Source organism: Heterodontus francisci, chromosome 1 (assembly GCF_036365525.1).
Source record: "Heterodontus francisci isolate sHetFra1 chromosome 1, sHetFra1.hap1, whole genome shotgun sequence".
Lineage (NCBI taxonomy): Eukaryota > Metazoa > Chordata > Chondrichthyes > Heterodontiformes > Heterodontidae > Heterodontus > Heterodontus francisci.
The window spans coordinates 152,061,222-152,080,447 of record NC_090371.1 but is presented as its reverse complement, the minus strand read 5'-3'; the positions used below and the strand labels follow the sequence as shown (position 1 = coordinate 152,080,447).

General features: G+C 45.5%; 1 protein-coding gene across 2 annotated transcripts in view; it reads right to left on the bottom strand.

The window, feature by feature from the left end:
- sepsecs (Sep (O-phosphoserine) tRNA:Sec (selenocysteine) tRNA synthase) overlaps nucleotides 1–7,474 on the bottom strand; it is a 132,563-nt gene extending 125,089 nt beyond the window's left edge. Inside the window, exon 1 of one of the 2 annotated variants that reach the window (XM_068037315.1) lies at nucleotides 7,373–7,474. The gene's annotated coding sequence lies outside the window, so the exon portion shown is untranslated. The other variant, XM_068037309.1, reaches the window with a different exon arrangement.
- Between the last annotated feature and the right edge of the window lie 11,752 nt (nucleotides 7,475–19,226).

Genomic DNA, 19,226 nt, shown 5'->3' with positions numbered 1-19,226 from the left:
TGGACGTACAGCCAACAAAATCGGAACTCAGTGAAGCCATTGATTCTCTAGCCAGCAGAAAAACCCCTGGGAGGGACAGCATTACCCCTGAAATCATCAAGAGTGCCAAGCCTGCTATACTTTCAGCTCTGCACAAACTGCTTTGCCTGTGCTGGGATGTGGGAGCAGTTCACCATAGGACATGTGCGATGCCAATATTATCACCCTCTATAAGAACAAGGGTGACCGCGGTGACTGCAACAACTACCGTGGAATCTCCCTGCTCAGCATAGTGGGGAAAGTCTTCGCTCGAGTCGCTTTAAACAGGCTCCAGAAGCTGGCTGAGCGGGTCTATCCTGAGGCACAGTGTGGCTTTCGAGCAGAGAGATCCACCATTGACATACCGTTCTCCCTTCACCAGCTACAGGAGAAATGCCGTGAACAACAGATGCCCCTCTATGTTGCCTTCACTGATCTCACCAAAGTCTTTGACCTCGTCAGCAAAAGTGGTCTCTTCAGACTACTAGAAAAGATTGGATGTCCACCAAAGCTACCAAGTATCATCACCTCATTCCATGACAATATGAAAGGCACAATTCAGCATAGCAGCGCCTCATCAGACCCCTTTCCAATCCTGAGCGGCGTGAAACAGGGCTGTGTTCTTGCACCTACACTGTTTGGGATCTTCTTCTCCTTGCTGCTCTCACATGCGTTCAAGTCCTCAGAAGAAGGAATTTTCCTCCACACAAGATCAGGTGGCAGGTTGTTCAACCTTACCTGTCTAAAAGCGAAGACCAAAGTACGGAAAGTCCTCATCAGGGAACTCCTCTTTGCTGACGATGCTGCATTAACATCTCACACTGAAGAGCGTCTGCAGAGTCTCATCGACAGGTTTGCGGCTGCCTGCAATGAATTTGGCCTAACCATCAGCCTCAAGAAAACAAACATCATGGGGCAGGACGTCAGAAATGCCCCATCTATTAATATCGGCGACCACACTCTCGAAGTGATACAAGAGTTCACCTACCTAGGCTCAACTATCACCAGTAACCTGTCTCTCGATGCAGAATTAAACAAGCACATGGGAAAGGCTTCCTCTGCTATGTCCAGACTGGCCAAGAGAGTGTGGGAAAATGGCGCACTGACACAGAACACAAAAGTCCAAGTGTATCAAGCCTGTGTCCTCAGTATCTTGCTCTACGGCAGCGAGGCCTGGACAATGTATGTCAGCCAAGAGCGATGTCTCAATTCATTCCATCTTCGCTGCCTCCGGAGAATCCTTGGCACAGGTGGCAGGACCGTACTACCAACACAGAAGTCCTCGAGGCGGCCAACATCCCCAGCATATACACCCTACTAAGCCAGCGGTGCCTGAGATGGCTTGGCCATGTGAGCCGCGTGGAAGATGGCAGGATCCCCAAGGACACATTGTACTGCGAGCTCGTCACTGGTACCAGACCCACCGGCCGTCCATGGCTCCGCTTTAAAGACGTCTGCAAACGCGACATGAAGTCCTGTGACATTGATCACAAGTCGTGGGAGTTAGTTGCCAGCGATCGCCAGAGCTGGCGGGCAACCATAAAGGCGGGGCTAAAGCGTAGCGAGTCGAAGAGACTTAGCAGTTGGCAGGAAAAAAGACAGAGGCGCAAGGTGAGAGCCAACTGTGCAACAGTCCCGACAACCAATTTTATCTGCAGCACCTGTGGAAGAGTCGGTCACTTTAGAATTGGCCTTTATAGCCACTCCAGGCGCTGCTGCACAAACCACTGACCACCTCCAGGCGCTTACCCACTGTCTCTCGAGACAAGTAGGCCAAAGAAAGAAACGGCAGTGAAGGGCAAGAGTTCCTAGAGTGTGTTCAGGAAAATTTTCTACAACAGTTTTTTGCTAGTCCAGCGAGAAAGGAGGCACTGCTAGACCTGGTTCTTGGAAATGAGGTGGGCCAAGTGGATCAAGTATCAGTAGAAGAGCATTTAGGGGACAGTGATCATTGTATCATAAGGTTTAGGCTGACTATGAAAAAGGACAAAGAGCAATCCAGGGTAAGAATAATTAACTGGGGAAAGTCAACTTCAATGGGATAAGAATGGAGCTGGGCGAATAAATTGGAGTCAAAAGCTGGCAGGAAACCCGGTAGATGAACAATGGGCTACTGTCAAAGAAGAGATACTTCGGGCACAGTCAAGGTATGTTCCCTTGAAAGGGAAAAGTAGGGCAAACAAATCCAGTGCTCCCTGGATGACAAAAAAAGTAGAGATTAAGATAAAGAAGAAAAAGCGTGGTTATGACAGATGCCAGGTAGAAAATACTATTGAGAACCAGGCTGAATATAGAAGGTCCAGAGGGGAACACAGAAGTCCTCGAGGCGGCCAACATCCCCAGCTTATACACACTACTGAGTCAGCGGCGCTTGAGATGGCTTGGCCATGTGAGCTGCATGGAAGATGGCAGGATCCCCAAAGACACATTGTACTGCGAGCTCGCCACTGGTATCAGCCCATGGCTCCGCTTTAAAGACGTTTGACAACGCGACATGAAGTCCTGTGACATTGATCACAAGTCGTGGGAGTCAGTTGCCAGTGATCGCCAGAACTGGCAGGCAGCCATAAAGGTGGGGCTAAAGTGTGGCGAGTCGAAGAGACTTAGCAGTTGGCAGGAAAAAAGACAGAAGCGCAAGGGGAGAGCCAACTGTGTAACAGCCCCAACAAACACATTTTTCTGCAGCACCTGTGGAAGAGCCGGTCACTCTAGAATTGGCCTTTATAGCCACTCCAGGCGCTGCTCCACACACTACTGACCACCTCCAGGCGCTTACCCATTGTCTCTCGAGATAAGGAGGCCAAAGAAAAAAAAAGAGGGGAAGTGAAAAAGCAAATAAGGGAAGCAAAGAGAGAGCATGAAAAGAGGCTGGCAGTGAGCATCAAGGGAAATCCCAAAGTTTTCTATCGGCATATAAATAGTAAAAGAGTGGTAAAAGGAGGAGTGGAGCTGATTAGGGACCAGAAAGGGGATTTACACATGGAGTCGGAGGGCATAACTGAGGTATTAAATGAATACTTTGCATCTGTCTTTACCAAAGAAGAATATGCAACCCAGGCAATGTTGGAGGAGGAGGTAGGTCAGACACTATAGGGCTTTATAATTGATAACGATAAAGTATTAGATAGGCTATCTGCGTTAAAGTGGATAAAACACCAGCACCAGATGAAATACATCCAAGGATACGGAGGGAAGTGAGGATGGAAATCACAGAGGCACGAATTTACAGTCTTCCTTAGACTCTGGGGTGGTGCCAGAGGATTGGGGACCTGCAAACATTACACCCTTGTTCAAAAAAGGGTGTAAAGGTAAGCCCAGCAACTACAGGCCAGTCAGCTTAACCTCGGTGGTGGGAAAACTTCTAGACAAAATAATTCGGGACAAAATCAATAGTCACACGGACAAATGTGAGTTAATTAAGGAAAGCCAGCATGGATTTCTTAAGGGAAAATCATGTTTAACTAACTTGCTGGAGTTTTTTGAGGAGGAAACAGAGAGGTTGATGAGGGCAATGCTGTTGATATGATGTACATGGACTTTCAAAAGGTGTTTGATACAATGCCACAGAACAGACTTGTGAGCAAACTTGTACTCATGGAATAAAATGGACGGTAGCAACATGGATATGAAATTGGTTGGGTGGCACAGAAACAAACAGTAGTGGTTAATGGATGCTTTTCGGGCTGAGTATGTAGTGGAGTTCCCCAGGGATCAGTGTTGGGACCCTTGCTTTTCCTGATATATATTAATGACCTAGATATTGGCGTACAGGGAACAATTTCAAAGTTTGCAGATAATACGAAACTTGGAACAATTGTGAACTGTGAGGAGGATAGTGTAGAACTTCAAAAGGACATAGACAAGTTGGTGGAAAGGACAGCCAGGTGGCAGATGAAGTTCAATGCAAAGAAATGTGAAGTGATTCATTTTGGTAGGAAGAACATGGAGAGACAATACAAAATAAAGGGTACAATTCTAAAGGGGGTGCAGGAGCAGAAGGATCTAGGTGTATATGTGCATAAGTCATTGAAAGTGGCAGGACAGATTGAGAGAGCAGTTAATAAAGCATACCGTATCCTGGGCTTTATTAATATGGGCATAGAGTACAAGAGCAAGGAAGTTATGTTGAACTTGTACAAGTTAGGCCTCAACTGGAGTATTGCGCCCAGTTCTGGGCACCGCACTTTAGGAAAGACATGAGGGCATTGGACAGAGTATAGAAACGATTCACTAGAATGGTTCCAGGGATGAGGAATTTCAGTTATGAAGATAGATTGGAGAAGTTAGGACTGTTTTCCTTGGAGAAGAGAAGGCGGAGAGGTGATTTGATAGAGTTATTCAAAATCATGAGGGGTCTGGACAGAGTAGATAGAGAGAAACTGTACCCACTTGTGAAAGGATCGAGAACAAGAGGGCACAGATTTAAAGTAATTGGTAAGAGAAGCAGAAGTGACATGACAAAAAACTTTTTCACGCAGCGTGTGGTTAAGGTCTGGAATGTGCTGCCTGAGAAACTGGTGGAGGCAGGTTCAATTGAATCATTCAATAGGGAATTAGACAGTTATATGAAAAGGAAGAATGCGCAGGGTTATGGGGAGGAGGCAGGGGAATGGAACTGAGGGAATTGCTCTTTCGGAGGGTCAATGCCGACATGATGGGCCAAATGGGATCCTTCTGCACTGTAACGATTCTGTGACACAACACTAGCATCTATGTCCAGTCCACAAAAAGCAGGAATAATCCAATCCGACCAATTAGCACACCATCAATATAATAAAAGCAAAATACTGCAGATGCTGGATATCTGAAATAAAAACAGAAAGTGTTGGAAGTATTCAGCAGGTCAGGCAGCATCTGTGGAGAGAGAAGCAGAGTTAATGTTTCAGGTCTGTGACCTTTCATCAGAACAGCCCCATCAGTCTACTCTCGATCATCAGCAAAGTGATGGAAGGTGTCGTCAACAGTGCTACCAAGCTGCACTTAGAGAGCAATAACCTGCTCACCGATGCTCAGTTTGGGTCACGCCAGGGCCACTCAACTCCTGACCTCATTACAGCCATGGTTCAAACGTGGACGAAAAAGCTAAATTCAAGAGCCGAGGTGAGAGTGACTGCCATTAACATCAAGGCAGCATTTGACCAAGTGTGGCATCAAGGAGTCCTAGCAAATCTGAAGTCAATGGGAATCAGGTGGAAAACATTCTACTGGTTGCAATTATACCTCCACAAAGGAAGATGGTTGTGGTTGTTGAAGGTCAATCATCTCAGCCCCGGGACATCGCTGCAGGAATTCCTCAGGGTAGTGTGATAGGCCCAACCATCATCAGCTGCTTCATCACTGACCTTCTCTCCAGCATAAGGTCAGAAGTAGAGATGATCGCTGATGATTACAGTGTTCAGTACCACTCGCAACTCCTCAGATACTGAAGCAGTCCGTGTCCACACGCAGTAAGACCTGGACATCATTCAGGCTTGGGCTGATAAGTGGCAAGTAACATTCGCGCCACACAAGTGCCAGGAAATGACCAACTCCAACAAGAGAGAATCTAAACATATCACCTTGACATTCAATGACATTACCATCACTGAATTCCCCACTATCAACATCCTGGGGGTTACCATTGACCAGAAACTGAACTGGAAGAGCCATACAAATACTGTGGCTACAACAGCAGGTCAGAGGCTGAGAATTCTGCAGCAAGTAACCCACCTCTTGACTCCCAAAACCCTGTCCACCATCTACAAGGCACAAGTCAGGACTGTGATGAAATACTCTCTACTTGCCTGGATGACTGCAGCTCCAACAAGACTCAAGGTGGTCAACATCATCCAGGACAAAACAGCCCACTTGATCGGCACTCCATTTACCACCTTCAACATTCACTCCCTCCACCACAGGGCAACATTGTGTGCCATATACAAGGTGCACTGCAGCAACTTGCCAAGCCTCTTTCAACAGCACCTTCCAAACCTGCGACCTCTACCACCTAGAATGTCCAGGGCAGCAGATGCACGGGGAACACCACCACCTGCAAGTTCCCCTACATGCCACGTACCATCCTGACTTGGAACTAGATCGAAATTCCTTCATTGTCGCTAACTCAAAACCCTGGAATTCCCTCCCTAACAACACTGTGGGTGTACCTACACCACATGGACTGCAGTGGTTCAAGAATGCAGCTCACCACCACCTTCTCAACAGCAATTAGAGATGGGAAATAAATGCTGTCCTTGCCAGCAACGCTCATATCCCATGAAAGAATAAAATTAAAAGATATCTGCACTCCTCTAATTATGGCCTCTTAAACATCCCTGATTTTAAGTGCTGCGCCACTGGTGGTCTTGGAATCAGCTGCGAGGCCCTAAGCTCTGGAATTCTCACCCTAAACCTCTCCACCTCTCTTTCCTCCTTTAAGATACTGACTTTTAGTCATCTGCCCCAATGTTGTCTTATGTGGATTGTGGTTAATTTTGCTTTACAACATTCCTTTTTTTTTAGTTTAGAGATACAGCACTGAAACAGGCCCCGGCCCACCGAGTCTGTGCCAACCATCAACCACCCGTTTATACTAATCCTACACTAATTCCATATTCCTACCACACCCCCACCTGTCCTTATATTTCCCTACCACCTACCTATACTAGGGGCAATTGCTAAATGGCCAATTTACCTATCAACCTGCAAGTCTTTGGCATGTGGGAGGAAACCGGAGCACCCGGAGGAAACAACTTGGGATATTTTATTGTGGCAAAGGTGCCATATAAATACAAGTTGTGTTTAGGGAGGTTTAGGTGCTGTAACAGGGGTGGGAAACCAAGTCTCATTCACTGTCACCTTTTCTAATGATAAACTTTAATAAATACTCTGGATTTAATGGAAGGAGGCAGTTAAATGTTGAGCGATTACTTACTAATATATTCTGAATAAATAGAACATTTACCTGGGGTTTGAGGCAATGTTCAGTCTAACAATGTCCCTGCAATTACAGTGCTGGGCACACAGTCCACAGTGACCCACTCCAGGCAGTGACCACTCTCCAACTCGCAGGCCCCGACTGAAACCTCGGAGGTCGCGTAATTTCTCAGCCCGTCTTCCGACGCACTCACACATAAGCTCATTCGCGAGAATGAAACTTGCGGCCTTTCCCTATTGAAGGGTATCTACATCTAATAACAAATAACAAATCGGTTTCTGACACGCGGTGAGGGAGTTCAACTCCTGTCCTGAACGGGCTCCGGCTACCGAGTGTAAATCCGGATAAATATGCAAACTCCACCCGCAGTCGACAAACACACAGACTTCATGGAGGATTTCTCAACAACACTGACAGCACCCAGCCCAACCCTGACCTGACCTGTCCTGTGACAGCTCAAGCGAGCAGTCAGCTTCTCGGTCCTCCCCACTTTCTGCGGGAGGTTTCAATGCGGCTCCTCCGCTCGGATCCCTCCGGAAATGTCAGTCTCAGCATCATTCCCAATGGAGAAATGCAGAACCCCCAAATCAGCTGAAATGAACAGGACAAAGTGACATTTATTGAACAACCTGAAGAGTATTTCCTCCCAATCAGATATCGGTAACAGTACTTGGTAACTATTTGACACTTTAACATCTTCCTCTACGCTGTAAATCTGTGGGATGTTCGGAGCTGCTCGACTTGCTGCCCACTCACGGCCAACAACCTTCCCCACTGGAAATCACTGTTATACACATATTGAATAAAGTGCCAGGAGACAGTTAATCGATTTCCTATCCCTAAATGGCTGTGTTCTCGCACCCACACCTTTTGGGATTTTCTTCTCCCTGCTGCTTTCTCATGCGTTCAAGTCCTCTGAAGAAGGAATTTTCCTCCACACAAGATCAGGGGGCAGGTTGTTCAACCTTGCCCCTCTAAGAGCGAAGTCCAAAGTACGGAAAGTCCTCATCAGGGAACTCCTCTTTGCTGACGATGCTGCTTTAACATCTCACACTGACGAGTGTCTGCAGAGTCTCATCGACAGGTTTGCGGCTGCCTGCAATGAATTTGGCCTAACCATCAGCCTCAAGAAAACAAACATCATGGGGCAGGACGTCAGAAATGCTCCATCCATCAATATTGGCGACCACGCTCTGGAAGTGGTTCAAGAGTTCACCTACCTAGGCTCAACTATCACCAGTAACCTGTCTCTAGATGCAGAAATCAACAAGCGCATGGGAAAGGCTTCCTCTGCTATGTCCAGACTGGCCAAGAGAGTGTGGGAAAATGGCGCACTGACACGGAACACAAAAGTCCAAGTGTATCAAGCCTGTGTCCTCAGTATCTTGCTCTATGGCAGCGAGGCCTGGACAACGTATGTCAGCCAAGAGCGACGTCTCAATTCATTCCATCTTCGCTGCCTCCGGAGAATACTTAGCATCAGGTGGCAGGACCGTATCTCCAACACAGAAGTCCTCGAGGCGGCCAACATCCCCAGCTTATACACACTACTGAGTCAGCGGTGCTTGCGATGGCTTGGCCATGTGAGCCACATGGAAGATGGCAGGATCCCCAAAGACACATTGTACAGCGAGCTCGCCACTGGTATCAGACCCACCGGCCGTTCATGTCTCTGCTTTAAAGACGTCTGTAAACGCGACATGAAATCCTGTGACATTGATCACAAGTCGTGGGAGTCAGTTGCCAGCGTTTGCCAGAGCTGGCGGACAGCCATAAAGGCGGGGCTAAAGTGTGGCGAGTCGAAGAGACTTAGCAGTTGGCAGGAAAAAAGACAAAAGCGCAAGGGGAGAGCCAACTGTGTAACAGCCCCGACAAACACATTTTTCTGCAGCACCTGTGGAAGAGCCTGTCACTCTAGAATTGGCCTTTATAGCCACTCCAGGCGCTGCACCACACACCACTGACCACCTCCAGGCGCTTACCCATTGTCTCTCGAGATAAGGAGGCTAAAGAAGGAAAATGGATATTGTCCGGGATAAAGCTGGATCTATTGCTTGTCATTTTTGTTCGGATGTTTTTGTAACAATTTGTATATATTAGTGAAAGGATTCCAAGCCATAGCGCAGAACAACCACCCAAAAAGATTGAATTGAGGAAACAAAAGTATATCGGGAAGTGAAGTCATTTGAGTTGGGTTATAAATGCTTAGATATTGAAAGGAAAAAAGAAACAGTGAGGAAGATAAGGAATTTCACAGTTTTGTACTTTTGGAAAAGAGTGCATTCGAATAGAACATTGCATAATGAGTCTTTGATTTCAAAATTGTGTGGAGAAAAGTGAATTGATTGCAATATTTGGAGCTGAAAGGAACAAAAGGGGAAAGTTTAAAAGAACTTGACTGTCGAACAGACCAGAACCCTTGTAATGAAGAGAGAACTTCAAGGCCAGAAGTTGCAAGTTTCTTTCCTATATCCTGTTCAGCAATTTGCGAGTTTGTAGAAGTCTCCCAAATATGGAGATGAATGTGCACTTTATAGAGAATTAAAAAGAGCTGTTGCAAGGAAAGTAATTGTTTTCAGAAAGGAGGCAAATAACCTCCTTATTCTAAGCTTTGACAATTGAAGAGATGTAAAGTTCCATTTTAGAGAAAAGGAACATGGGAACAAGGGAAGGCCATTCACCCCTTGAACCTGCTCTGTCATTTAATTAGATCTGTATCTTCACTCCATCTACCTGCCTTGGTTCCGTGCCTGACAAAAACCTATCAATTGGGTTTGAAATTTTCAATTGACCTAGCCTCAACACCTTTTTTAAGGGAAGAGAGTTCCAGATTTCCACTACCCCGTGTGAAGTACTCCTCGACACTGTTATGGTCAGGTGGGTGATAGTGTGGCTGGTTTCCATTGTTTACTTCCTAAATGTTAAACACTTGTTCAAAAAAGGATGTAAAGACAAACCCAGCAACTACAGGCCAGTCAGCTTAACTTTGGTTGAGAGGAAACTGCTAGAAACAATAATCCAGGACGAAATTAATAGTCATATGGACAAATGCAGGTTAATTAAAGAAAACCAGCATGGATTTGTTAACAGAAAATCATGTTTAACTAATTTGTTGGAGTTTTTTGAAGAGGTAATAGAGAGGGTTGATGAGGGTAATACTATTGAGGTGGTGTACATGGACTTTCAAAAGGCTTTTGATACAGTGCCAGACAATAGACTTGTGAGCAAAATTATGGTTCATAGAATAAAAGGGACAGTAGCAACATAGATATGGAATTGGCTGAGTGACAGGAAACAGAGTTAATGGATGTTCTTGGGGCTGGAGGAAGGTTTGTAGTGGAGATCTCCAGGAGTCAGTGTTGGGACTCTTGCTCTTCCTGATATATTAATGACCTAGACCTTGGTGTACAGGGCCTAATTTCAAAATTTGCAGAAAATGGGAAACTTGGAACAGTTGTGAACTGTGAGGATAGAGTAGAACTTCAAAAGGACATAGACAAGTTGGTAGAATGGGTGGACAAGTGGCCGATGAAGTTCAACGCGGAGAAATGTGAAGTGATTCATTTTGGTAGGAAGGACATGGAGAGACAATATAGTTTAGTTTAGTTTAGAGATACAGCACTGAAACAGGCCCTTCGGCCCACCAAGTCTATGCCGACCATTAACCACCCATTTATACTGATCCTACACTAATCCCATATTCCTGTCACATCCCCACCTGTCCCTATATATTTCCCTACCACCTACCTATACTAGGGGCAATTTATAATGGCCAATTAACCTATCAACCTGCAAGTCTTTGGCATGTGGGAGGAAACCGGAGCACCCAGAGGAAACCCACGCAGACACAGGGAGAACTTGCAAACTCCGCACAGGCAGTACCCAGAATCGAACCCGGGTCCCTGGAGCTGTGAGGCTGCGGTGCTAACCACTGCGCCACTGTGCCGCCCTATATAACAAAGAATACAACTTTAAAGGGGGTACAAGAGCAGAGGGACATGAGTGTATGTGTGCATAAGTCATTGAAGTTGGCAAGACAGGTTGATAGCAGTTAATAAAGCATACAGTAGCCTACGCTTTATTAATAGGAGCATAGAGTAGAAGAGCATTTTGAACTTGTATAAGATACTAGTTCAGCCCCCGTTCTGGGCATCGCACTTTAGGAAAGATGTGGAGGCATTGGAGAGAGTACAGAAAAGAGTCACAAGAATGGTTCCAGGGATGAGGAACTTCAGGTATGAAGATAGATTGGAGAATTTGGGACTGTCTTCCTTGGAGAAGAGAAGGCTGAGAGGAAATTTGGTAGAGGTGTTCAAAATCATGAGGGGTCTTGGCAGAATGGGTAGGGAAAAATCGTTCCCACTCGTGAAAGGATCGAGAACAAGTGGGCACAGATTTAATGTGATTGGCAAAAGAAGCAAAAGTGACATGAGGAAAAACTTCACACAGTGAGTGGTTAGGATCTGAGAGTGTGGTGAAGGCAGGTTCAATCAAGGTATTCAAAAGGAAATCAGACTTATCTGAAACAAAGTGATTCTTGACAATGCAGCCGGCGGATACGTCATCTGACTGCGCCAACTTGCACACATGGGCTCCTGCTCTCTGCGTGTGCGCTGCGTTCCGCATTGCCAGGACCGGTCGACGCATGTGCGGATGACGTGATAACATAAATTGCCAGGACTGGTACATGCATGCCCAGATGATGTCATCGCATGACACGGGAGAGAGAGCAAGCAGAGAAGCGGGGAGAGAGCGGGGTGTGCGGGGGGAAGCGGGGAGAGAGAGGGGGGGAAGCGGCTGAAGACCTTGGTGGCGGCGGGTGCGCTCTCTTCCTGCATCCCCCGCCATTCGCCCCCCTCCGCCAGCTCTCTCCGGCCATTCCCCCTCCCGCCCGCGCTCTCCGGCCATTCCCCCCCACCCCGGCCGCTCTCCGGCCATTCCCCCCCACCCCAGCCGCTCTCTCCAGCCATTCCCCCTCCTGCCTGCTCTCTCCGGCCATTCCCCCCCACCCCGCTCTCTCTGGCCATTGCCGCCCCCCCCCACCTCGGCCGCTCTCTCCGGCCATCTCACCCCCAACCCCAGCCGCTCTCTCCGGCCATTCCCCCCCCCGCCCACTCTCTCTGGCCATTCACCACCCCCCCCCCCCGCCCGCTCTCTCCAGCCATTCCCCAGGCAGCGGGTCTCTCCGGCCATTGTGTGCTGCCATGTGTTTACGTTGCCTTTGTGTGATTATTTGAGCAGCACCATCTTTAGTCCTGGCAGCTGCCTGTACATCGCTGACTGTGACGTTTTAGTTGAACAGGCTGCATTTGCACATGTGCCAGTGCAGCGCCACCCAGTGGCTGCGTTGTCAGCAAACAAAAGGAAGAATGTGTAGGGTTACGGGGAGAAGGTGGGGGAGTGGCAGTTTATGAATTGTGTTACGACTGAACGCTCCAGTCAAAGTCCCCCCCAATCAAAATATACGATTCTGATTGTGGTGGGAGAAACGCACTGTTAATTCAATGCCGTCACTTAATAGATCGCCTAACATATCATTTAAAACTTTCCAAATTAAAGAAAGACCCAGCCAAATTATACTATCTATTAATCCTCGAATGAGGCTAACCAAACCATGTGTCTTTAAATCAACAAATAAACTCTTTAATTCGAAGAACTAAATTCTTAAACACTATGAAGATATAAATATTTAAAATAGAAAAACTTAGAATCCTTGCAAATTTACAGTCCAATGTTGCTTGAAGTCCTCACAGAATGTTGCTTGAAGTCCTCACAGCCGTCCGATGCGAGAAAAAAAGGTTCTTCCACAGTAGAACAATCCATAATCTAACTCCAGCAGTAGGTGATGCTTTCCTTCTCCAGAGAATTTCAACAATTAACGACTTGCAAACACTTTCAATAGAATCTATCTGACTTTAGAGTTTTTGAGGGATAAAAGATTGTCACAGTCTAACTTCCCTTCCTTCAGTTTAAATTACCAGAGATCTGTGCGTTGGCATGACATTTTGTAGAATTTTGAGAGATAATAATTAAACAGACTAAAATCCTATTCCTTCAGTTTAAATGATTGAGAGCTCTTTTTTCAGGTGCGAAACACCACAGCATTCTGTCTGTGTGTCATCTTTGTCTGTGTTCTGTTAGAACAAACTGTGTTCAACTAAAAAGCCAGTTCAAAATTGAATTGTAACAAATGTATTGCTTAAAAATCACTCCCAGTTGCTGTATCTATGGTGACAAGAATGCACCCTTTGAATCACAGTCTCCAAATGGCTGTTTCTAAGGCAGCGAAAATGCACCTTCCTATAACTCCTGAGGCTTGCTGGTTCTGAAAGCAATACTGATCCTTTGCAAGCCTTAAATGCAAACCACATATACCCGGAAAAAAAACTACAGGACCATGACAATTGCTCATTCAGAGAGCTGGTATAGACACGATGGGCTCAATGACCTCCTTCTGTGCTGTAACAATTAACATTCAATGGCATTATCATCGCTGAATCCCCCAATATCAACATCTTTCCATGATCAGAAACTAAACTGGACCAGCCATATAACTACTGTGGCTACAAGAGCAGATTGAAGGCTGGGAATTCTGCAGTGAGTCACTCACCTCCTCACTCCTCAAAGTCTGTCCATTATCTACAAGCACAAGTCAGGAGTGTGATGGAATACTCTCGACTTGCCCAGATCAGTGCAGCTCCAAAAACACTCAAGGACAACACCCATCCAGGACAAAGCAGCCCACTTGATTGGCACCTCATCCACCACTTTCAGCATTCACTCCCTCCACCACCAACACACAGTGGCAGCAGTGTGTACTATATACAAGATGCACTGCAGCAACACACCAAGGCTCCTTCAACAACACCTTCCAAATCTGTGACCTCTACCACCTGGAAGAAGGGCAACAGATGCATGGGAACACCACCACCTGCAAGTTCCCCTCCATGCCACACATTATCCTGACTTGGAACTATATCACTATTCCTTCAGTCACTGGGTCAAAATCTTGGAGCTCCCTTCCTAACAGTACTGTGGGTGTGCCTACCCCATATGGACTGCAGCGGTTCAAGAAGGCAGTTCACCACAACCTTCTCAAGGGAAATTAGGGATGGGCAACAAATGCTGGCATAGCCAGCGATACCCACAGTGTGAAAGAATAAAAAAAGTTGTTAGTTTCGCCCTTTAGATTTCAGTTCTTGATGGGCTGGTACAATAGCTTTTGATGGCCCAATTTTTATGAGGGTTGTTCACACTCTATTATGGTGAAGGTAACTGGTGACGTGGAGTCTGCGAATGCCTTTGTTTTGCTCATTTTTTATATACCTCACATCCATGTGTGATAAGCTCTCTCATTTCCATGAACACAGGGTTAACTGGTTTTGGTTCCAGTAGACATGGATGTGTATTTTAGTGCAGGAGATGGTATGTGTCATGTGACTGCATCCCCCCCACCTTCTGTTCACAGCAAATGTACCAGTCTTTTAAAATTGTTCGAATTTTTCATAACTGTTCAGCTTGTTTCTGTATTTTCCATTGCTGCACTTCTCTTGAGCGTGCCAATACTACTGCTGAACAACCTAGCTCTAATTTTAATGATACGCCCCTTTGTTCTGGATTCCCCTACCAGACGCAATAATCTCTCCATTTATCTCATTAACTTCTTTAACTTCCGGGAACATTAGGATTGGTTCTGGGGGAGATGGGATTGTACAGGCTGTATGGGTTTTCCCTCAATAGAGCCAGGATCAATGTCCTTGCGGGGCAGTTTGCTAGTGCTGATGGGGAATGTTGAAATTAACTTGGCAGGGGATGGGAACCAGAAGGTAACATTACAGTGGAAAAACAAAGTGCACAAAGAATTGGGAGAGAGAGATAGACCAGAGTAAGAAATAGTAAGGTATTAGGTAGCATCAGAGTAAGAGAGAATGCAGTAAGGCCTAAATTAGGTTTTCTGAGCATATATGTGAATGTACAGAGTGTGGTAAATAAGGTTAGTGAGCTGCAGGCGCAGTAGCCAAGTGGGAATATAATGTTGTGGCGATAAAGAGACCTGGCTCAAAAAGGAACAGGACTAGGTACTAAATATTCCTGGAAACAAGCTGTTCAGGAAAGATAGGGAAGGAAGGAGGAGGGATGGCAGTTTTGATTAGGGAGAATATTACAGTGCTGGAGAAAGAGGATGTCTTAGAGGGGTCAAGGACAGAATCTATTTGGTTAGAGCTAAGAAACAATAGAGGTACCACTGTACTATTGGGTGTATTCTATAGGCTACCAAGTAGTGGGAAGGATATAGAGAAACAAATTTGCAAGGAAATTAAAGAATGGTGCAAAAATTATAGATTAGTTATAATGGGGGACTTTAATTATTCTAAACTAGACTGGAACAGTAATAGTGTAAAGGGCAGTGAGGGGAAAGAGTTTTTGAAATGTGTTCAGGAGAATTTTCTTGATGAGTATGTTTCCGGCCTAATGCTGAAGGAGGCATTGCTGGATCTGGTTCTGGGGAATGAGGTGGTTCAAGTGAATCAAATGTCAGTAGGGAAACATTTAGGGAACAGTGATCATAGTATCATAAGATTCAGGTTAGCTATGGAAAAAGACAAAGAGTAATCCCGAGTAAAAAATAATTAATTCAGGGACAGCCAATTTCAATGGGATGAGAACAGATCTGGTCCAGGTAAATTGGAGTCAAAGATTGGCAGGCAAAACTGGAATGGAACAATGGGCTGCCTTTAAAGCAGAGATAGATCAGGTACAGTTGAGGTACATTCCCACGAGGGGGAAAGCTAAGACGATCAAAGCCAGAACTCCCTGGAGGACGAAAGATATAGGGAACAAGATTAAGGTGAGAAAGGGTGTGTATGACAGATGTCAGATTGATAATACAATTGAGAACCAGGTTGAATACAGAAAGTTCAGAGGGGAAGTGAAAATAGAAATGAGAAGCAAAGACAGAGCATGAGAAGAGACGGCAGCCAACATAAAAGAAAATCAAGAGTCTTCTATAGGCATATAAATAGCAAAAGAGTGGTGAATGGAGGAGTGGGGACAAAAAAAGGGATTTACACATGGAAGCAGAGAGCATAGCTGAGGTATTAAATGAGTACTTTGCATCTGTCTTGACTGAGGAGGAAGATGCTGCCAAAATTGTAGAGAAAGAGGTAGTTGAGACACTGGATGGGCTAAAAATTAATAAAGAGGAGGTATTAGAAAGGCTGGCTGTATTTACAGTTGATAAGTCACCAGCACTGGATCAGATGCATCCAGGAAGTAAGGGTAGAAATTGAGGAGGCATTGGCCATTATTTTCCAATCCTCCTTAGACACAGGGGTGGTGCCAGAAGACTACATAATTTCAAATATTACACCCTTGTTCAAAAAAGGGCGTAAGGCCCAGCAATAAAGACCAGTTAGTTTTACCTTACTGATGGGAAAGCTTTTAGAAACAATAATCTGGGACAACATTAACAGTCACTTGGACAAATATGGATTAATTAAGGAAAGCCAGCATGGATTTGCTAAAAGCAAATCGTGTTTAGCCAATTTGATTACGTTTTTTCATGTGGTAATAAAGAGAGTTGATGAGGGTAATGCAGGTAATGTGGTGTACATGGACTTCGAAAAAATGTTTTTAAAGTGTCGCATAACAGGCTTGTCAGCAAAGTTGAAGCCCATGGAATAAAATGGACAGTGGCAACATGGATACAAAGTTGGCTGAGTGACTGGAAAAGAACAGTAATGGTCATAGAGTTATACAGCACAGTAACAGGCCCTTCGGCCCATCGTGTCCGTGCTGGCCATCAAGCACCTAACTATTCTAATCCCATTTTCCAGCACTTGGCCCGTAGCCTTGTATGCCATGGCGTTTCAAGTGCTCATCTAAATGCTTCTTAAATGTTTTGAGGGTTCCTGCCTCTACCTTCAGACAGTGTGTTTCAGATTCCAACCACTCTCTGGGTGAAAAAAACTTTTCCTCAAATCCCCTCTAAACCTCCTGCCCCTAACCTTAAATCTATGCCTCCTGGTTATTGACCCCTCCGCTAAGGAAAAAAGTTTCTTCCTATTTAACCTATTAATGCCCCTCATAATTTTGTATACCTCAATCATGTCCCCCCTCAGCCTTCTCTGCTCTAAGAAAAACAACCCCAGCCTTTTCAGCCTCTCTTCATAGCTGAAATGCTCCAGCCCAGGCAACATCCTGATGAATCTCCTCTGCACCCTCTCCAGTGCAATCACATTCTTCCTATAGTGTGGTGCCCAGAACTGTACACAGTACTCCAGCTATGGCCTATCTAGCATTTTATACAGTTCCATCATAACCTCCCTGCTCTTATATGTTATGCCTCGGCTGATAAAGGCAAGTAGCCCTTATGCCTTCCTGACCACCTTATCTACCTGTGCTGCTGCCTTCAGTGATCTTTGGACAAGTACACCAAGATCCCTCGAACCTACTGTACCTCCTAGGGTCCTACCATCCATTGTATATTCCCTTACCTTGTTAATCCTCCCAAAATGCATTACCTCACACTTCTCAGGATTAAATTCCATTTGCCACTGCTCTGCCCATCTTACCAGCCCATCTACATCGTCCTGTAATCTAAGGCTTTCCTCCTCGCTATTTACGACAACCAATTTTTGTGTTATCTGCAAACTTACTGATCATACCTCCTATATTCACATCTAAATCATTAATGTACACTACAAACAGCAAAGGTCCCAGCACCGATCCCTGTGGTATACCACTGGTCACAGGCTTCCACTCGCAAAAACAACCCTCGACCATCACCCTCTGCCTTCTGCCACTAAGCCAATTTTGGATCCACTTTGCCAAATTGCCCTGGATCCCATGGGCTCTTACCTTCTTAACCAATCTACCATGCGGGACCTTATCAAAAGCCTTACTGAAGTCCATGTAGACTACATCAACTGCTTTACCCTCATCTGCACATCTAGTCACTGCCTCGAAAAATTCAATCAAGTTAGTTAGACACGATCTCCCCCTGACAAAGCTATGCTGACTATCCCTGATTAATCCCTGCCTCTCCAAATGGAGATTAATCCTGGCCCTCAGACTTTTTTCCAATAGTTTCCCTACCACTGATGTTAGACTCACTAGCCTGTAATTACCTGGTTTATCCCTGCCACCCTTCTTGAATAATGGTACCACATTCGCTGTCCTCCAGTCCTCTGGCACCTCTCCTGTGGCCAGAGAGGATTTGAAAATTTGTGTCAGAGCCCCTGCTATTTCCTCACATAACAACCTGGAATACATCTCATCTGGGCCTGGGGATTTATCCACTTTTAAGCCCGCTAAAACAGCTAATACTTACTCCCTTTCAATGCTAATATGTTCAAGTATATCACAATCCCCCTCCCTGATCTCTACACCTACATCGTCCTTCTCCATAGTGAACACAGATGAAAAGTAATAATTTAAAACCTGACCTATGTCCTCCGGCTCCACACACACATTACTGCTTTAGTCCCTAATGGACCCTACTCTTTCCCTGGTTATTCTCTTGCCCTTAATATACTTATTAAACACCTTGGGATGTTCCTTTATCTTGCCCGCCTGTGTTTTCTCATGTTCCCTCTTTGCTCTCCTAATTACTTTTTTAAGTACCCCCCCTACACTGTCTATACTCCTCTAGTGCCTCCACTGTTTTCAGTGTTCTGAATCTGCCATAAGCCTCCTTTTTTTTTCCCGTATCAAATCCTCTATATCCCTTGATATCCAGGGTTCCCTGGACTTGTTGGTCCTACCCTTCACCTTAATGGGAACATGTTGGGCTTGAACTCTCACTATTTCCTCTTTTAATGACTCCCACTGGTCTGATGTAGACTTTCCTACAAGTAGCTGCTCCCAGTCCACTCTGGCCAGATCCTGTTTTATCATATTGAAATTGGCCTTCCCCCAATTCAGTACTTTTATTTCCGGTCCATCTTTGTCCCTTTCCGTAACTACCTTAAATCTTATAGAGTTATCCCCAAAATGCACCCCACTGACACTTCTACCAGTTGTCTGGCTTCATTCCCTAGGATTAGGTCCAGTATCGCCCCTTCTCTTGGAGGACTTTCTTTGAGTGCTGGCTCAAAAAGCTCTACTGTATGCATTTTAAGAATTCCGCCCCCTTTAAGCCTTTTGCACTGACTGTGATAGCAATAATATCATATTCCCATGTGCTCATCAATGCCCTCAATCATCTGTCTTACTCGTAAGACTCCTTGCGTTAAAATAGATGCAATCCAGCCTTGCATTATTCACGTGCCTTAACAGGTCTATATTTGCTCTG